At 49.3% G+C, this 20,018-nt stretch overlaps 1 protein-coding gene across 3 annotated transcripts in view; it reads left to right on the forward strand.

Annotated features, from left to right (window-relative positions):
- SEPSECS (Sep (O-phosphoserine) tRNA:Sec (selenocysteine) tRNA synthase) overlaps positions 1 to 20,018 on the forward strand; it is a 1,182,953-nt gene that overhangs the window by 1,035,822 nt on the left and 127,113 nt on the right. The gene's annotated exons all lie outside the window — the stretch shown is intronic.

Below are 20,018 nucleotides of genomic sequence, written 5' to 3' on the forward strand. Positions count from 1 at the left end.
AGAATTCCGTGCAGTGCCCTTAGGGACCACTACACACAATTAAGACTACAGGTGGCAATACAAGTTTTACCTTCGGTACAAGCCTGTACTACTATGTCAGAGTGGTAGCAGTGGCGGAGCAGCCAGGCTTATCTCAAGAGTATATGAGCAGTAGCAGATATTACACAAAGGGACCACAATTACTGTGACTCAAGTAAACACTGACTCAAGGTTTCAGGTAGAAAAATATAAGTACATTTATTTTTAAACCATTCGTTATAAACACAACACTTCTATTAAACTTAAACAAAAACCACACATTAAATATACTACAACTAACCAATTCACTTTGTACAGTATGTCTCAAGGTAAGTACCCTATGTTTGAATGAACCGGTGTTAAGCACAAAACATGTTACCGTGAATACGATTGCGATCACTTTTTGACAGTTCGGTCTGCTAATTAAACGCGTATCTGTGACATGAAATGCTACCGGGGCAAAAACACACTTAGCACCCTGAGATACTCAGAGGGAGTTGGAGGCAAAAATCACAGGCAATATTTTGGTTAGGCAAACAGAATCGAGAAACACTCATAGACAAGAGTTCAAAAGTCAAAGGGCCGGAGCCAGGGTCAAGTGGCACCGGGGCCTGTTGCCGAAGATCACACAGTCAGATAGTTCACGATTCAACATAGCCAAGAGTACTTCGATATTGTCAATGTTCGGAAGCAAAAGTTATAGGAAGGAGGGAAGACAAGGGCAAGCCTTGGAAATGAAGAAAAGGGGCTCAACCAGTTTCCTCAAGCAGAACACAGTACCTTATTCCAATGATGCAGCTGTTGCCCTGACAGTTGTTCCTGTTCGTTTCCCGCAGACCGACGATTCCTGGAGCTTCGTTGTGAAGGAGGACGTCTGAAGAGGGTCTGCACCACACAGGGATGAAGCCAGCAGCAGCAACAACGAATAAAAGGTGCGCTCCTAAAAAAAACAGGAGAGACTCTTCAAATGGCTATCCGGACCACTACAGCTGTGTGCAGCGATTTCGACCAAGGAAGAGGATCCTCTGGCTGTGGAAGACAAGCTGGTTAACCCCACTAGGCTCAAGGGAAGAAGACTCCAGACTGGATCTTCTCTTAGTCGTTGAAGGGCAGATAGCTCAGGACTGCAGCAGGGCTTTACCGGGACGGGGTAGTTGCAGCAGCTGTCATTCTCTCTGCTTCTCTTCGGTTCCTTGTAGTTCCAGTGACGACTCTCTGACTTCTAGCCCAAGAGACCTGCCTTTTATGCGAAAAACCCCCATTCACGCAGCCTGGCTGTCAATCACCCAGCAGGGGGGTTGTCCAGCCCGGACAACTACCCCGGCCAGTCTTGACAAAATGCGACTTGGGTTTCCTAGAATACCCTGTGCGGGGTTGACTACACCCCTCCCTCACATTCAGCCCACCTAGACACCCAGGTGCCTTGAGGAGGGCTTCTAGGTAGAAGCCCGCCAAAAGACAGTGAACAAAGAAGGCAAACCTAGTTTGCCGCGCAAAGTAAAATACAAGAAGGAGTTTAACAAAAAGAAATGGCGAATAAACCGCACCGCAGCCAAACGAAAAAGGATTTGGTCAAGCAGGTTTAAAGTTAAGGCTAACGCAATAGACTTCAATGTTACCACGGTTATATAAGATAACCGCGGTAGAAATTTAGGGTAGATGCCACTGCCACCAGTCATGTCTAAATGTTAAAAGAGTGAAACAATGCTCTACGAGGTACAGATGAAGAGTGTTAAGAGTTAACCCTTTCAGTACTCCATGTAAGATGGGGTGTACTGGATCTGTGGTTAGTTTTGACGAAGTAAAGTTAATGGTAACTTTACCCTTTTCTGGGGGACAGTAGTCACCTCAGAAATGGAGTCGGTGGGAAGTCTAAACGACAACCCTGTGCCACTGCACATAAGGTGCGGTGTGACGCACACAAAGAAGGGGGCTACTGAAGTGGTGTGCTCCAGAGCCCACAATCCCAAAAACAGGTAAAAACAGCTGAGGGACTCACTAGGTAAGGGAAATTATCCATGAAATGAGAATTCTCGCTAACAGAGTTTTAAGAGACAGTTAAAAAGTAACAAATCACTTCCAAACCGTTCAGCAATATTTTAGATGACAAAACGTTGGAAAGTACAGTGCAAAAGAAGTTTCAAAAATGAAACAAAGTATCACTATGAATATATACATATTTGTTTGTAAAGGACAATAATGGTAATTAGTATATTAAAGTAAATGCGAAAAGGTGCGCACGTTCCACAGCGCCAAAACTATGCTTCTTAAAAGCTATGCACAAAGTCACCTTGAAGTCTATTTGTGCCTTCTGTATTGCAGGCTCCTTTGTAGCAGTGCAAGTTAACAATGTTTCCTTGTGAAATGGATATTATGCCTGATAAAGCTGGTTGTCAGTGGTTTTATTGCTTAAAGAGAACGACTCCCGTGTGGTGCAGAAAAGGAAGTGTGTCCAGTGATGACACCTCGCTCTTCAGGGTAGGCCGGCATCTCCTCACTGTACAGTTTCTAGCACCGGACTTCAGGCAGAAGTTTGGCTGTTCTCGAGCTTGGTGCATCACGCGACTCATTAAGGCTAGGTGCGGCTGAATGGGAAACACTGATGGAAAAGGGTTCTGTTGCAGTCCTGCCACATTCTATTGTGATAAATGGATTATAGTTTTGAGGGATTTCGCTTCACCTAGCAGGTCTGACTTTCCACATTTTCATGTCTTGAGTTAGTTGCTCTAGCTTTTATATTGTAGCTTTCTGCGCAAGGCGGCAAGTTTGGTTTTTCCACCCCCGGGCAGCCCACTCTGCGGCCCCATCGACTATGTGGGGTCTTCCTGGTCCATCAGGGTCCACCGGGCATTGGTGGGTTTGTAGGTCGGGGCGGGGAATCGCTGATCGTATTCCAGCACTGGGGCCCAAATGTTCTGGAATCGGTGGAGGACTCCGGCTCTTGCCGCTGTCACCTTCTCCGCGATCAGTATGTCCCATAGCTTCATCCACCACTGGGACATGAGGGGACCGTCCGGGGCTTTCCAGAAGCAGGCTAGCACCGTTTTCCCGGCTAGGAGACATTGGGTCAGCAATTTTGCGCTGTTCCCGGAGCGTGGGTAGATCGCAGGGACTGGGACCCCCAGTAGAACGGGTTCCGGCTCCAACGGGATTGCTGTTCCGGTGATCTGTGCAATAGTCGCCAAACATAGTTTCCAGAATTGCTGGATCTTTGGGCACGTCCACCACATATGAAAGAAGGAACCTGATTGACCGCACCCTCTCCAGCAAGTATGGTCCACCTGGGGGTTCATGTGGTGAAGCCTAAGGGGGGGGATAGTACAACTGCAGCAGGATCTTGTATGCGCATTCCCTGTTGGTGACACAGGTGGACAAGGAGTGTGCTCTGGCCCAGATGTCCACCCATGTCTGATCCTCAATTGGGTGACCCAGGTCGGCCTCCCACTGGGCCATGCATCGGGTTTCTGATGCCAGGAAGTCTCCCAAAAAGCACCTATATAAGGTGGAGACCCAGCCACGAGTCGGGAGGTCCTTGAGTGTTAGTTCGAGGGGGGGTCAGGGGCCGCAATGCCGCCTGGAGAGTCTGGGGATGTGAGCACCAATGACGCAGTTGAATATATCTAAATCTGTCCCTTTCCTGGAGTTGGAACTTTTCCTTGCACTGTTAGAATGTATGGGGTACATTTCCCGTATATAGCCGTTCTAGGGTCTCGAGGCCCCCGTTCATCCAATTCTGGAAGCTACGGGGATTCGACCCGGTTGAGAAAGCTGGATTATGGAAAATTGGCGATTGCGGGCTCAGACCCCTCAGGATTCCCTTTCGTTTTAGTGCCCAGTCCCAGGAGATCAGGGTGTGTTTGGTTGCCGGCAAAAGACCTCAGCGCATTCTGAGGGGGGGTGGGATATGTGGCAGGAATCACAGGAGGAGCGGAAGTTGCGATTGCTCCAATTCAACCCATCTGGGGCGGTTTGTGATTGTCTGCCATGCATGGACATATGCCAGTTGCGCTGCCACCCCGTAGGCCTGTAGGTCCGGGACCCCCAGCCCACCCAGTTTAGAGCTGCCCAACATTGTCTTGTGGGGGTTTCTAGCCCTTTTACCCCTCCAGATGAACTTCAGCATTTTCCTCTGCAGGTCGCGAAGGGTCGGTGCAGGGATTACCACTGGGAGGGAAGAGCAGGCATAGAGAAACCTCGGGCGGAAGGTTCATTTTGCAGGCTGTTATGCCTCCAATTAGTGAAATTTCCTGGGTCGTCTGGCGTTTCAGGTCTCCTTCTAGTTCCTTGAACAGCTGGGGAAAGTTGGCCTAGTATGCATCTTTTGGGTTCGCCGGAATGTGGACTCCCAGGTAGGGGATGGCCCTTCTTTTCCACGTGATTGGGCACATCTTGGCCAATGCCTCCCGTTCCTTTGGGGGGAGGCCGATGCCCAAGGCCACCGACTTGGTGAGGTTGACAGAGAAGCCGGAAACCTCTCCATAGCTAGTTATTTCCGTCAGGCCGTGCTTTAAAGAGGATCGGGCCTCCGAGATCATGAGCAGCACGTCGTCAGCGTATAGGGCGATTTTATGCTGCGATGAACCGACCTGAGGGCCTTTGATGTGGTTGTTCCGTCTGATCTTCTGAGCAAAGGGTTCCATGGTGAGTGCGAAAAGCAGAGGCGATAGTGGGCAGCCCTGTCTGGTTCCACAGGACAAGGCGATTGGGGCTGAGAGGGATCAATTGGTCCTCGGAAGTGTCTTTGGAGCTTTGTAGTTAGCCAGTATCATTGTCTGGAACGTTGCTCCAAATCCAAAGGCCTCCAAGGTGAGTTTCATGAATGACCAGTCCACCTTGTCAAATGCCTTGGTAGCATCTAAGGCCATTAGTACTAGTCTCTGGGAGCTTCGGGTGGCGAGTTCAACCAAATTCAAGGTTCTGTTCTGTTTAAGATGAAGCCCGCCTGATCAGGATGAATTATCTTCGGTAGTATGTGACCTAGGCGGTTTGCGAGAATTTTGGAGTACAGGTTAGCATCTATATTCAAAAGGGCTATTGGCCTGTATGAAGCCGGTTCTCTCGGGTCTTTCACTGGCTTGGGCAGGAGGATGGTGGTAGATTCCTGCATCAAAGAGATCACTGATCCTGTTTCCCTGCATGAGTTGAAGAGTGTCACCAAGGGGGGGGCCAGCTGGGGTTTGAACAGCTTGTAGAATCTGGCGGAGAACCCATCTGGGCCTGGGGCCCAAGACTTAAGAGCTTTAATGGCTTCCTCGACCTCCTCATCCGTGATGGGCGCCTCTAGGCTCTCTCTTGCCGAGTCGGTGAGTCGGGACAAGGCTGCTCTTCGCAGGTATTCTATAACAAAGTTATTTTAGTATGAGTTCACACGAGCTGTTGAATTAGCTTTAAGTAACTTTCACTGATACAAATCACACTAGGTTGCAGCGTGCTTAAACATCTTACCCAGTCTTTTTGATACACCAAATATTCTTCACAGCTTTTCCATCCAGTCATGGGGTGATCCCAGTTAGCCTATTGGAGAAACCCCCACATCGCATATGCACGCTGCAACCTAGTGTGATTTGAATCCGTGAAAGTTACTTAAAGCTAATTCAACAGCTCGTGTGAACTCATACTAAAATAACTTTCTGTTTATCTTTTACCATTGATTTTTTTCTTTCTTGTTGAATACCCACAAACCTCCTACCCTTCCCCCCCCCATCCCAAAAATGGTCATTTTTATTTTATTATTCATGTTTATACACAACTGTTATATTTCCTTTTTATAAAGCACATGGATACTTACAATGTTGATTTTTGTTCTTTTTTCACATTGGAACTTGGCAATGACCACATTAATTGCAAAAAATTATGGTTTACAATTATTTGATTTATTTTGTTAAACATTTGTGATTTATTTTGTATTATTGGTACGTAGCCCTGATTTGAAAAAGACTGTTAATCCGTCGAAACACGTGTCATCACAAAAGGGCACTGAATAAGAAATATATATAAAAAAACACTGTGTGAATCACAAAAAGGCTTTTGGAACTTTTTCTTTTGAACTTATTTTTGAGTAATGGGCACATTAGCATAATTTAGTGTAACAATCTCAATTAATCTCGTCTTTCCGAATGGAGTAGAGGAACCAATACTCCATTGTTACCTACGTTAATGCGACCTGAAAATCAGAGTGAGCAAAATCAATATAGAGGGCGCAGAGTTCTAACAATCAGGTACCTCGAAATAGGTCCCTCACAACCCCAGTAAATGACATTGTAGGTACAATCGCACCCCTGGCCAACCGGGCCAACAAGTAAATAGTGATACTACGGATTTTCCAAGGACTCCGAGGTGGAACGTACCTTGGAATGGGCATGGGCCGTGGGTGTAGCCCGCTGCCATGGTTATAAATGTTCGCTCGCTGGGTCGGAGAAGGCGATTTCCTGTAGAGCAGGACTGGGCGGCCGGTGAGTGAATGTGGCGTGGGTCTGTAGGGCGCGGTCCCGCCCTCGTCTATTTCCTCCTATTGCTCCGCTGTACCTTTGACCACGAGGTCCGCCTAGGTTTCGGGGAGGGAGCAAGCTCCGAATTTTCGGCCACCTCCAGGTCCGGTGAAGTGGTATCTAGGCGAGGCTGGGTGCATGAATTTATTAGCATCTTCCAGGTGGCTGATTCGTCGCAACGTGCCCTTATATGAGAACTGTAGGGCCGTTGGGAATAGCCATCTATATCGCACCTGGTGATCTTGAAGAAAGTGTGTCAGGGGCCGGAGTGATCTTCTTTTCTGAAGAGTGTGCATTGAGAGGTCTTGGTAAATCTGGAGAGGTGAGCCCTGGAAAGAGAGTTTGTCCCAAGAACGGCTTATGGCAGAGATGGCCTTTTTTGTAGTGAAGAAATGGACCCTGGTGATGACATCTGGGGGGAGGTCCGAGTCCACTCCCCGACGAGGGCGCAGTCTATGGGTGCGGTCTAGCAGAAGCTGGGATTTGTCCAGCTGTGGGAGCAGGCTCTGGGAAAAGTCCCCTACGTATTCCGCCAAGTTTTTATCAAGGACGGAGGACGGAATCCCTTGGATCCGGAGATTGTTGTGGCGTGCCCTATTTTCAAGGTCCTCTTGTTTAAATTCTAGGATTTCGCATTTGTCTTGTAGGGCTCCCAATTTGAGCGCTGGACTTCCCCCAATGTAGCTGTGTGTTCTTGTGAGCAATCCTCGATCTCTCCCAGCCTCTGCTCCACCTCAGTCATCCTTTGATTGGTATGTTCTAGCTTGGTGGTGAGTTCTGCCATGCAAGAACGAAATTCGGACTTGATGTCAGCCATAAAAGCCACTATCACCTTTGGTAGCAAGGGCTTCTCTTTCTTCTTGAGGTTTCTGCGGGGTGAGCCTAGGAGGGTCCTGCCTCTTTCCTTTGTCTGATGTCGAGAACATAGTGGCTATAGCTCAGTTCTTGACGGCTTTTGTTTGGTCATGGTGGTGGCACGGAGGTGAAGCGTTGAGAGGCGCAGAGGCTTCCTGTTGGGGTCCTAGGCAGGAGATCGGGGAGCAAATCCTGGGGGGCAGCAATCTTAGTGGTTGTTGGGGTGGGGGGGGGAGCTCCGAAGGCTCGAGACGGATCCCGTCAGTGTCACTGATCGAGTAGGTTGTGTCCTCCCAATGTTGGGCGAGGAGGAGCGGGGGTTACAGTTCTTCCGGTAGAGGGGAGGATTCCAGAGGCGTACTACGTTCTTTGGGCAAGGGGGAGTGCAGCTGAATGAGGATGTGGGCCAGGGCGCCCCAGGAAGTGAGCAGGGGGCAGAAAGAAAGGGGTTCCTACCGACCTATGAGAGTGGCGGAACCGCTAAGCCCCTTTCAGGGCTGGGGGAATTAACCAGAGTTGCTTCGGGTATGGCCGGGATTCTGCTGGTCTTGGCGGACCCCCTTTGGCTGTCAGGGCCTTTTGGTGGCTCAGTTAGTTAGACTGCACTGCGAGGGGCCCTGATGGGTGCACTCTGTTGCCCGCCGTGCCTAAAAGTGTGGCCGTGGTGTTGTCGCAGGATCAATTCCTCTCTCCGTTAGGGGGCTTGAATCTGGTGATGTCGGTCCCCACTTCATTCCCCTTTATGGACCCTGCGCAGAGGATGTTGCCGCCTGGCTGGTGTGCCGCTGAGGTTTCCTCCTTGGAAGATGTTGCCAACTCCGGGATCCCTGTGCAACCCCGGGGTCTAGACAGAGAGCCCCCAGGGGCCCCCCACACTCAAAGGCGGGGGGGGGGGTAATCTTATTGCTCCGGGCTAAGGGGTCCTGAGCTTACTGCCACAATTGCCCATGCCGCCAAAGGCTCTACTGTGCAGGGCGCCGGGGGTCCGCCCCAGGTAACCCGTTGGAGCGGAGGAGCCTGCCACTGGGCTCCCCGCTTATACTGGGCCGCACTCACCAGGGTCTGCTGGGTGTCTGCGTCCGCTTGTGTTGTCCCGCGGGTACCTCTGCCGCCTGGCCTCCCGCTCTACTTGAGCTGCGGCTGGACTGTGCAGGTACGCTGGAGCGGAGGAGCCTGCCACGGGGCTCCCCGCCCTTGATGGGTAGCCCTCACCGGGGCCCGCCAGTTGCTGGGGTCTGCTTGTGGTGACCCGTGAGAGCGGGTGCCTTTGCCCCCTGTCCCCCTGCCCCCCACGGGCCACAGCTGATGGGGTTAGCCGGAGCAGGGGGGCCTGCCACAGGGGCCCCCGCCTTTGCTGGAAATCTGCTAGGCCACTCCCGCTAGGGCCGCTTGTGTTGTCCCGCTGGAGCGGGAGCCCCCACCGCCTGGTCTTCCGGTCTCCTCGAGCTGCGGCTGAGCTGATCCGGTGCCCTGTAGCGGAGGAGCCTGCTACGGGGCTCCCCGCCCTTGATGGATAGCCCTCACCAGGGCCTGCCGGGTGCTGGGGTCTGCTAGTGGTGACCCACGAGAACGGATGCCTCCGCCACCTGGCCCGCCGCTCTCACCGGGCCACAGATGTTGGGGTGAGCTGGAGCAGAGGAGCCTGCTAACTGGGCTCCGCTCAATTGCTGGGCTTCTGCTAGGCCGCGCTAGCCAGCTGAGTGCCGGGGTTCACCCGATGTGTCCTACAGGAGCCTCTGCCGCCTGCCCCCCCGCCCTCGCCGGGCTGCAGGAGTTAGGATGAGGGCCGGCTGCCCAGCTTCAGGTTGGTCTCTTCCAGGGCTTCCAGCGCGGTGCGCCTACAATTCTGATCGCAGCGCGTGCCCGCCATTTTGGAGTTCGGAACGCTGATCAGCGCTGGGGAACCCCAGCCAAACTCCAGCACAACGGAGGGGTGTTGGGTGCTCATCTCTGAGCCAAATATGCAGGAGCAGTTCCGCTTGCTGGGGCTTGAATCAGCTTTTCGGAATATTTAGTGGAACTGCATATTTTTATCTTCGGCAGCAGGCCTCCCACGGATGGCTTCACGGGGGCAGCCGCATCGATGGAGTTCCAAGCCATGCCCTCCGCCGTGCCTATTCTTTAAGGACTTTCTGGGTACTTGGATTGAATTACTGCTCAGTACTCCCTTTTGAGTGTCCCGTCCTTGGTATTGAAGGCATGCTTGCTTTCCTTCCTTTCTGCATACTGTGGGTTGTTTGTCATTAGCTAGAATTGAAAGTGGCATTTTATCTTGATTATTGCTCTCCTTTGAACACCTGTATGGTTTAGTTGTGTGTTTTCGCTGAGGGGTTGAAGCTCATAGGTATTTTTGTCTTCCACCACTGTAGTGAGTATTTTAATTCCTTTTTCTGTTGTGCATTTTGAAACTTCAGTCTACACACAACTCGTTTTGGGGGAATATGTGGTCTGACACTGATGCCGCTGTTAAATGTCTTGGTTGTAGTTGTGGGCGTGAGCTCCAACGGAGGGTCCACTATAAAGGCTCTGATGTCAGGTTGCACACTGAAGTATTTTGAAAAGGGGCTTTGGTTTGTGGTTCCACTATGGTGACTTGGTATTTGAAATGTTGCAGTGTAGAACTGCTGTCTTTGTCTTAAGAGAATGGGTCTAGATATTTGTGTTCTGAATGTCTGAACAGTTAATGTATTTGTGAGTTATGGAAAATTCTCACACCCCTTTGTTTGAGACACAGACTCCTTCTGAAACATATGCAACAAGCTTTTTTTAATCTTTCCTTTTCTCCCCTAATTCGTACTCTGGTTAAGAAGTCAAGGTCATTGGGCTGGAGTACACAGTATTGCTTTAAATAAAGGCAGATCCATACAGAATTAAAATCAACATGTATCATGTATTTTTTTTTTAAACTTAATTTTTATTAACATTTTTGAAGGAAAGACATGTAAAAATACCTTTAGCATAATACAACATCTTGACAAACAATACAAAAAAGGTAGCAGGGACTGGCTACAAGGGGGCGCACGGATGGACATCTCCTCTGAGTGAGCTCCGTTCCGTGGTCCTTAAAAGCGGACTGAGCCCCCGCCATAGGACCCCCCCCCCCCCATTGAAGAATCTTGAAGAAACGAGTGGCTGAAACCAACCTGGCCACATTGACCAAATCGAACCCGAATTCGCTGAGATAAGACCTCAACGACCTCGAGGGATTTTGTTGCACAGCAAGCCATGGGCCTGCAACCCGGATGTGACAAGTAGTGCTGGTAGCTGCTCGTTGGGCCCATGCGGGGTCCCCCGTGACCTGGTTGCAGAAAGAGACCCTTGACACACGGACACTCACTTGAACTGGACACTCGACTGCTGATAACTTGCGGAGCTTGACCCCAATCCCCGGGTCCCAACATTGGGCTCAGCGGGAAACACGCAGTTGCAACACTGTGAGGCACGGACGTCCCAATGGAGAATCGCTGAATGCCTTCCGACCGCACGTTAAGTCCTCTGCAGCCCGTCATCTGTGACGCGTTCTGCTCACCCCTGATAGTCTGCAGGAGAAACCTGGTCCTCTGCAAGAGGCCCTCCCTGGATTTGGGGGCTGGCAGAATCTGGAGAATCGACCCACCCTGTTGACAGACATGAGGAAAAGCACCGGAAAAGAACGGGTTGTCATCCGCTCCGGTGCCCCGTGCTTTAACGGGGCTCCAACTTGGCCATGCACTGCCTACCCCAGTCACATCGGGCAGACAGAAGCTACACCGCGCCACACCAGTCCCTCCACAACGACTCTGTTAAGTGGTCCTGCCGAGCCCCGCATCACGGGAAGAAGACTGGCCTTTGAACACACAGCCCCTGCCCTGAACCCAACAGCACGAGGTAGGATAGCGGAGCCCGACCTGTGGAGCAGTTGCTCAGCCATCGTCAACGCTACGGTGGCCCGCCTCTCCCCTGGAACGCCCTGGAAGTGGGAGAGTGATCTAGTGTGCCTGTGGCTCGACAGAGCCCGCCGAAGGAGCGGACCAAGAGAGGTTGGTGGAAATTGTATGGTGTGCGTGAACTCCCTAACGATGAATATTATTGTAAGTGCCAAGGCCCCTCAGTCAGCAGAGCTATTCAGAACCCATAATAGAGGTGTTCCACGGCCCTCACTCATACACACCACAGGCGCCCTGGACTCAGCTGGCGGTTTAGTTGTTGAGGACCGTTCTACACGCGCCATAATTAACATAGCCCACTTTCTGACACTACACTCATTCTGAGGAACGCCCAAATAGGCAGAGGAAGAGAGGAGCCTTGAGCAGTAGGTTAATTTCCTTGCGAAAGCTGCGTTGGAACTACAGTCCTACAGTCCCCTTACCCTGGATCTGCAGGAGTACTAAATAGTGTGCACCTTACAACTGCACCTGCTGCCACAGGAGGCCCTAAGGCACAAGACTCCCCGAATACTATCACCCAGTGTGTATGCCGCAGACCCGTGTACTGCGAAAGGTGGTATTCTAGAAGCGCGAGTGAACAGCTCTAACAGACTGTTCATTCTGAAGCACACTCCTGGAATCATCTTGTAATCGTCTGTCACCAAACCTTTATTGATTCTCATAGCCATACCAAATCTCAAGCATAGGGGCACACCTGGTAAGTCATACTAGGCCGATAGCGAACTGCCTACAGAATTGTACACAAGCACCCAGAATTAAGGAAAGCACACCCCTCCCGTGGCGAAGTGACTGCCCTTGAGGGATCGGCCCTACGTCTGGATTAAACTGATCCTCTCAGACATCACAAAACCAGTGTTGATAACTGGCCATCAGCCTCAATGAGACATTAATAAGACTCGCCCTACTACCATCTTGTGACTGAATCTCTGCTGTTTGATCTTCATCATAAGGCTTAGAACGACTCCCTGTGTCACGAAACAGCATAACATAACCGGAAAGGATTGCGGAGGGGCTACCACAGTGTATATGGGCATAAAATGGAGGCTTGCTAGGTTTACCTATTCCCCGCTCCACAATACTGTTGGGAATACTGGTTCCTCGATGTTGGGCAGAATCCTGTGCAGTGCCCTTAGGGACCACTACACACAATTAAGACTGCAGGTGGTAATACAAATGTTACCTTTGGTACAAGCCTGTACTACTATGTTAAAGTGGTAGCAGTAGTGGAGCAGCCAGGCTTATCTCAAGAATATATGAGCAGTAGCAGAGATTACACAAAGGGACCACAATTACTGTGACTCAAGCAAACACTGACTCAAGGTTTCTGGTAAAAATATAAGTACATTTATTTTTAAACCGTTTGTTATAAACACAACACTTCTATTAATTCAAAACCACATGTAAAATACACTACAACCAACCAATTCACTTTGTACGGTAGAACTTCAAGGTAAGTACCCTGTGTTTTAACGGACCGGTGTTGTGAAACAAAAGATGTTACCAGGAATACATATGCAATCACTTTTTGACAGTAATGACAGTTCGGTCTTACTAAAGAAACGCGTATCCGCGGAAAGAAATTTTACCTGGGCAAAACGCACACTTAGCACTGAGATACCCAGAGAGAGTTGGGGGCAAAAATCATAGGCAATACTTTTGTCAAGGCAGACCGAATCAGAGAACACTCATGGACAGAAGTTCAAGAGTCAATAGGCCGGAGCCAGTGTCAAGTGTAACCGGGTTCCTGTTGTCGAGGATCACACAGTCGGACAGTTCACGATTCAACGTAGCCAGGAGTACTTGGATATTGTCAATGTATTAAGCAAAAGTTATAAGAAGGAGGTAAGATAAGGGCAAGCCTTGTAGGAGGAGAAAAAGTGATTCACCCTATTTTCCTCAAGTACCTTATTCAATGAAGAAGCTGGTGCCACGGCAGTTGTTCCTGGTAGTTTCCTGCAGACCCATGGTTCCTGGAGCTTCGGCAAGAAGGACGACGTCTGGAGGGGTCTGCACCACACAGGGCTGAAGCTGTGCTACTTAAAAAAGGAGAGGTTCTTCAGATGGCTATCCGGACCACTACAGCAGTGTGCAGCGATTTCGACCACGAAGAGGATCCTCTGGCTGTAGAAGATTAGCTGGTTATCCCCACCAAGCTCGAGGGAAGAAGACTCCTGGATCTTCTCTGGTCGTCGAAGGGTAGATAGCTCAGGACTGCAGTAGGGCTTCACCGGGACGGGATAGTTGCAGCAGCCGACTTCTTCTCCGCTTCTCTTTGGTTCCTTGTAGTTCCAGTGGCGACTCTGACTTCTAGCCCAAGAGACCTGCCTTTTATGCGAAAATCCCCCATTCACACAGCCTGGCTGTCAATCAGGCAGCAAGGGGGTTGTCCAGCCCGGACAACCACCTCAGCCAATCATGGCAAAGTGCGACTTCGGTTTCCTAGGATACCCTGTGCAGGGGGTGACTACACCCCTCCCTCACATTCAGACCACCTAGACACCCAGGCGCCTAGAGGAGGGCTTCTTTGCAGAAGCCCGCCAAAAGACAGTGAACAAAGAAGGCAAACCTGGTTTGCCGCGCAAAGTAAAACACAAGAAGGACTTTAACAAAATGAAATGGCGAATAAACCTGACCGGAGCCAAAAGAAAAAGTATTTGGTCAAGCGGGTTTAAGTTCGAGGCTATTATAATAGCCTACAACAATACCACATTTATATAGTATAATCGCGGTAGAAAGGTTAGGGTAGATACCACTGCCACCAGCCAAATCTAAATGATAAGAGCGAAACAATGCTCTAGGAGGTACAGATAAAAAGGGCTAAGAATTAACCCGTTCCAGTACTCCATGTAAGATGGGGTGTACTGGATCTGTGGTTAAATGACTAAGTAAAGTTAATGGCAACTTTACCCTTTTCTGGGGGACAGTAGTCCGCCCCAGAAATGGAGTTGGTGGGAAGTCTAAAAGACAACCCTGTGTCCCTGCACTGAAAGTGCTGTGTAACACACAAAAGAAGGGGGCTACTGAAGTGGTGTACTCCAGAGCCCACAATCACAAAAACAGATTAAATACACATGGCAAAACATGGGCAGATGTCGAGGGTTGTACTCTGCTGGTTGCAGGCTCCATAGGTAAAACCAACTTAACGTTCTCCACGGTATACTCCCCCCCCCCCCCCCCCCAACCCCCCCAAATACAGGGCAATCCCGATTCCTGGCTAAAACAATCCCCAAGATCATTTTGAAAGCTATAGGCCATGTCCTCCTGGGGGGGTGATTTCAATATGTGGGCTGGCCCCGAATTAGATAGGAAAGAAGGCAACCCAGACACGAGAGAACCGGCTGGAGGTGGGCGCACCGAGGTCACAAACACGTTAAACATATACAAACTAAGAGACATATGGAGGGAACTTCACCCCAATGTACAGGGCTACACTTTTTACTCTGCCCCTCATAATACTTTCACTCAGATCTATATATATATACCTATCAGACGAATTATATAGTACCGCGGCTAGATCGGAGATTGTTCCGATCACCTGGTCTGACCATGATATGGTCACGGTTGAAGTGAATTGTGACAACTTGCCCACTAAAGGGGGTTGTTGAAGATGCAATAAGACTCTCTGGAAGGACTCAGTTTTTAAGGTAGAGATGGAAAAAGAAATGAGTGAATATTTCAAGTTAAACAACACTGGGGAGGTTTCCAAACTAACAGTGTGGGAGGCGGCGAAGGCGAACTGGCGTGAAGGCCTGATCAGAGAGGGCTCAAGTAAAAAAAGGGAAAGGACTCTGGTTGAAAATAAACTTAGGAAAGAGATCTGTTTATTAGATGAAGCGGCGAGGAGGGACGCGAGTGGGAGAACGGATAGGATACTGGAGGCAAAAAGGAAGAGGGAAGAACTTCGTCTTTTGGAACACGGACTGATAGTCCGAAAGTTACAGCTCTTGAGACAGAAGTTCTATGAAAAGGGAGATAAGGCAGTCTCCCTTTTGGCAGCCAGGCTGCATGATCAATGAGCGGAGCGGAAAGTGTTAGAGATGAAGGAGAGAGAGAGCTCCCGGACTGCATATCATGCAGAAATCCCTGAGGTCTTTGCCTCTTTCTATGAGACTCTATACAGATCGGAGGTACAACTTGGGTTGGTGGGGACCGACACATATCTGTCCTCCGTACGAATGCCGAAACTCACAAGTGATGACTCTCTAGCCCTAGGAAGTCTGATAACTGAGAAAGAGGTAGAGAACGCGATTAAAAGGCTATCATTGGGTAAGGCTCTGGGGGAGGACGGCTATACCGCTGGATTCTATAAGTCCTTCCTACTCGCCCTCCTCCCTTTTCTGGTGCAACTCCTTAATGAGGTTCTCAACACTGGGAAAGCCCTGGACTCCTTTGTCCGGGCTCTTATTTTGGTTATCCCCAAAGAGGGATGAGACCCTAAACTATGTAGCTCATATAGTCCCATTTCCCTGTTAAATCTGGACGCCAAGATATACACTAGAATTCCTGCGGCCCGCCTAGAAACATCTATGCCACGCCTGATACATGCAGATCAAGTAGTATTTATATTAGAAGACAGGGAGCTGACGCCATGAGGAAGAAATTGCATCTAATCAACGATTAATGACCCTGCTCTCCTGTCGATCGTTGCCGAGAAGGCCTTCGATAGTCGAATGGGACTTTCTTATGGCGGTCCTCCACAAAGTGGGAATAGGCCCAAATTTCAGAGGAGCCATTCAAGCCTTGTACACGTCCCAGGTTTGAATTAGAAAGGGGAACTCGTAAGGGATGCCCCCTCACAGCTATACTCTTCGCACTCTCGCTGGAACCCTTAGCCCAGAGGTTGAGAGATGACCACCAGGTAAACGGACTCCAGCTAGGTGGGTCCGAATACAAAGTGGCTTTGTATGCTGATGACTTACTTCTCCACATCTTTAACCCCACATAATCCATACCCAGGGCAATTCACTTAATCAAAGAATATGGGCAACTTTCGTGCTTCAAAATGTACAAGGCTAAATCGATCTCATTTCCCCTACATGTCAACACACAGGAAGATTTAGACAGATTCTCACCGCTAGGACTCATGGTGGAAAATGTTAAATAAAAATAATTGAGCATACAGATAACAAGAGACATGCACAAACTTTATGAAGCCAACTTTCCCTCCCTTCTTTTAAGGTTCCATGCTGGTTGGCCACCCGAAGTTACCTGGGGGCAAACAGACGTGGACTCCCTGTTCACTTTGCTCAGAGAGGCACAGCTCCACCTCACTGATGAGGCCCAACAAGGGTGAAACACGTGTATGGGGTTGCTGTTGGTACTCTTGTTCAGAAGGGAATTGCCATAGCATTTCGCTGCTGGACTGCCCACGTGGCTGGGACAAAGACTAATATGCAAATGGATATTTCCCATCTGTGAAAGGTAAAGTGAGCAAAAAGCAGATGGCTGCGAACTCTCAAAGTGGTTAAAAACCACTGAACAGGTTATCATGCCGTGTTCTTTCGAGAGAGGGGCGCCTGCTACCTTTTTGGTAATCTTGACAAACAATCTTGGTCCCCCGCCTCCCCATCCCTTCCCCTATTGTAAACTAAAAAGAAGTAGCAACTCCCAATACTTATTCACCAACAGTGATACTCTTCAAACCTTCATCTCTTCGTCCTGTTGGTCACAAAGACTCCTTGCCCTCCCAAACCCCCACCCTGCCCAACCTAAACCCATCTCTATAGAATGTCTGAATGCTGCGGGTACCATTTCTTCTATGTCTCGAAAGCTCCATCTTTATCTCACTCCTACTGCCATACCTCAGCTCCCTTTTATTTATTTTTAAACTTTATTTATAGCACTTGACATTACAGAGTAGGGCGAGTTTAAAGGTCCATCTGACTCCACCATTGACTCACGTGTCCGTAGGGCTCGATGGGTCCCCTTCTTCTAACTCCCACCTATGTAGTAGCACACTCCACTCCTCATTAAATGCCCCCAACCCATCATTCACCACCACTGTTAGTTTCTCCATCACCATAATGGACTTTCCGCTCCCAAACCTCCTTTGACGGTAGAGTTTCATTTATCCATCCCTGGGCTATAGCCAGCCTCCCCCTCTAAGCATTGTTTCCCACATCCTGGGAAGCCTATATTCCTCCCTATTGTTAGGGAGAATTCTCTTATAAGGCTAATTTCCCAAACCTAGTGAGTCCCCCAGCAGATTTGCTGGATTTTTGGGGTTTGTTTTTTTCTCCTGCTAAGAGTGAGACTCTTTTCCGCCCACTCTTGGGCATGATTTGAGGTATGTCTTTGACTTTTTGTGTGCTTATGGGCTATGGGTTTTTTTACCCCATAGGGTATCGTCTGTTTTTGTGTATGTGTTACACAGCACCCTCAGTGCAGTAACACAGGGGTGTCATAGTGACCCCCAAACATAGACTCCATACCCTGGGACTGACTACTGTATCCCAGGGCAAGTAAAGTCACCATTGACTTTACTAGTCCAAAATTGTGAACAGAACCAGTAAAAACCATCATATTGTGGAAGTACTGGAAGGGGTTAATTCGATTGCCCCCGGGTCTGTTTCCAAGGGGGCACTGTCCAGTCCCCCCTTGTCGAGTTTCTGGCTGGTGGCAGTGGTTACCACGCAAAATACTCCACCAGAATATTTCCTATGGGATTTTCCCATTGTTTTAACCGCACCACTTTTTGGTGCAATGTTAAAGATACCGCCGGTTTATTTATTTAATATTAAATCAACGGTTGGGTCTTTTCGCCAGAACTCTTTTCTAAAATGGCGTTCGTGTCCATCTCTGTAACTCCAACCAAGGTCGGGCCCTTTGTTCCACTTTTTGGCGGGCTTCTCCACAGAAGCCCTCCAACTGTTGCCACTCTGTCTGGGTTCCACAGGATGTGTGGGTGGGGGAATTGGCACCCTGGACTGCGTTGCCTAAGCAACTCAAGTCACACTCTCTTCTGATTGGCCCAGTGGTGAGCCGCCCGGCTCACCACTTAGCATGTTTGAGTGACAGCTAGGCTGTTGAATGGGGGTTTTTCTGCATAAAAGCAGGGCTTTTGGGACTGGAACTTCAGAAGTCGCCACAGGACCTAAGAATCCGAAGAGGGAAGAAGCTGAGCCATCTGCAACGACGACACCACCGGTGGAGCCCTGCAGCAACAACCTCACCACTTTCCCAACGACAAGAGAAGATCTTCTGCTGGACGAGTCTTCTTCCTTTGAGCTGGTGGGATCAACCAGTTTGCCCCTTTCGCCTTCCAAAGACGTCTCTTGGTCGAATCGCCCGTGACAAGCACCCCAGCGGCCGGATAGCCAAGCTTCACCACTTTGACCGTGAATAAAAGGAACGCACCTTTTAACCGACAAACTCCACGGCTGGTTTCATCCCTGTGCAGTGCCTCGACTCCAAGATTCCTCCTCGATGAGATCCTCTCTTCCCCTGGTCGAAACAACGAACTGCAACCACTGCCAGGAACAATTGCCACCGCCGGAGCTTCCTCTCTCTTTAAGATACTGTGTTCTGCCTGGCCTCCCTTTCCACGGATTGCTAAAGGTGACCCTTAAATCCTTGGCTTTCCAAGTGGGTTGGCCCCAGACCTTCTAACGTTACTTCTTGAATCACCCCAACCTCTTTTGAACATTCTGCAAAGACTTTTAGTGCATTTTAAACTGTGTGATCTTGGGCACATTTCGCTTTGCTCCATTTAAAGTGGGCCTGGCCTATGAACTTTGGCTCTACAGTGTATACTGCCTTGACTCCCTTCCTTTGAACTTCGAAAAGTGTTGGGAACTGTTTTATTTTTATGCCCTGCCTTTTTCTCTCCCTTTAAATTAACTATTGGAGTGCCATCTAGGTTACGCGCTCACAACTGTTTTAACAAATAGTGGTGTATTAACTCTGACTTGTTAATCAAGGGAGGTGTTTATACTTTACTTGGCTGTGTTTTAACTTGCTTTTGATTTAGAGTGCTAGTGTATTGCCTAAAGTGTGTTTTAAATAAATAATTATATACTTTTGATACAAAGCTCTGGTCAGTGTTTGTTTGCTCTACTGTGTTTTTGGCCCTATTGTGTATACTCTATATACTGCCCTACTCTTCTTGAGAGAAGTCGGACTGCTCAGCCACAGCTACCAGGTAAATCTGGGTGGTGCAGACTGCTACCAATTGGGTTTACTGCTTACTCCTGTAGTCTTAATCTTTTTGCAGTGTTCCCCAAGGGAACTGCACAGGATTCTGTCTAACACCTATCTTCTTTCATCCAGGTCAGCCTTTCTGCCCAAAACACACGTACCTTGCCTCCACCACAGATCCCAGATGGCCGTATCCTCTAGGGCAAAGGGGAGAGGCCCCTTTAAACATCCTAGATAACCTTAGGGGATCCATATGCCAACCCATCAGCATTTTTAAGGTATGCTCCACCGTGGAGGTGAACAGGTTACCATGAAAGGTTACTTTATAAGTTCTCGGCCGATCCTCTTCCGAGAGATCCTCTCCCAACAGGTCCTCCCAGTACCCCAGGGTGTGGCGCGCTCTAGAAATAATAAACATCTGAAATGTCTGTCTCCCTGTGAGGCACGACACGCTCATAGCCTTGCATAGTTTGGACAGAATACCCCCCCTCGTGGATGGCGCGTCAATGAACTTCTCAAAAGTGGCAAGCTCTCTTGCCACCAATCCTCCCCACTTTGAGTCGGTCAGAATGTCCTTGACACAGAAATACTCAAA

The sequence above is a fragment of the Ambystoma mexicanum genome, chromosome 6q, assembly GCF_040938575.1.
Source record: "Ambystoma mexicanum isolate Mex_15411 chromosome 6q, UKY_AmexF1_1, whole genome shotgun sequence".
Classification (NCBI taxonomy): Eukaryota; Metazoa; Chordata; class Amphibia; order Caudata; family Ambystomatidae; genus Ambystoma; species Ambystoma mexicanum.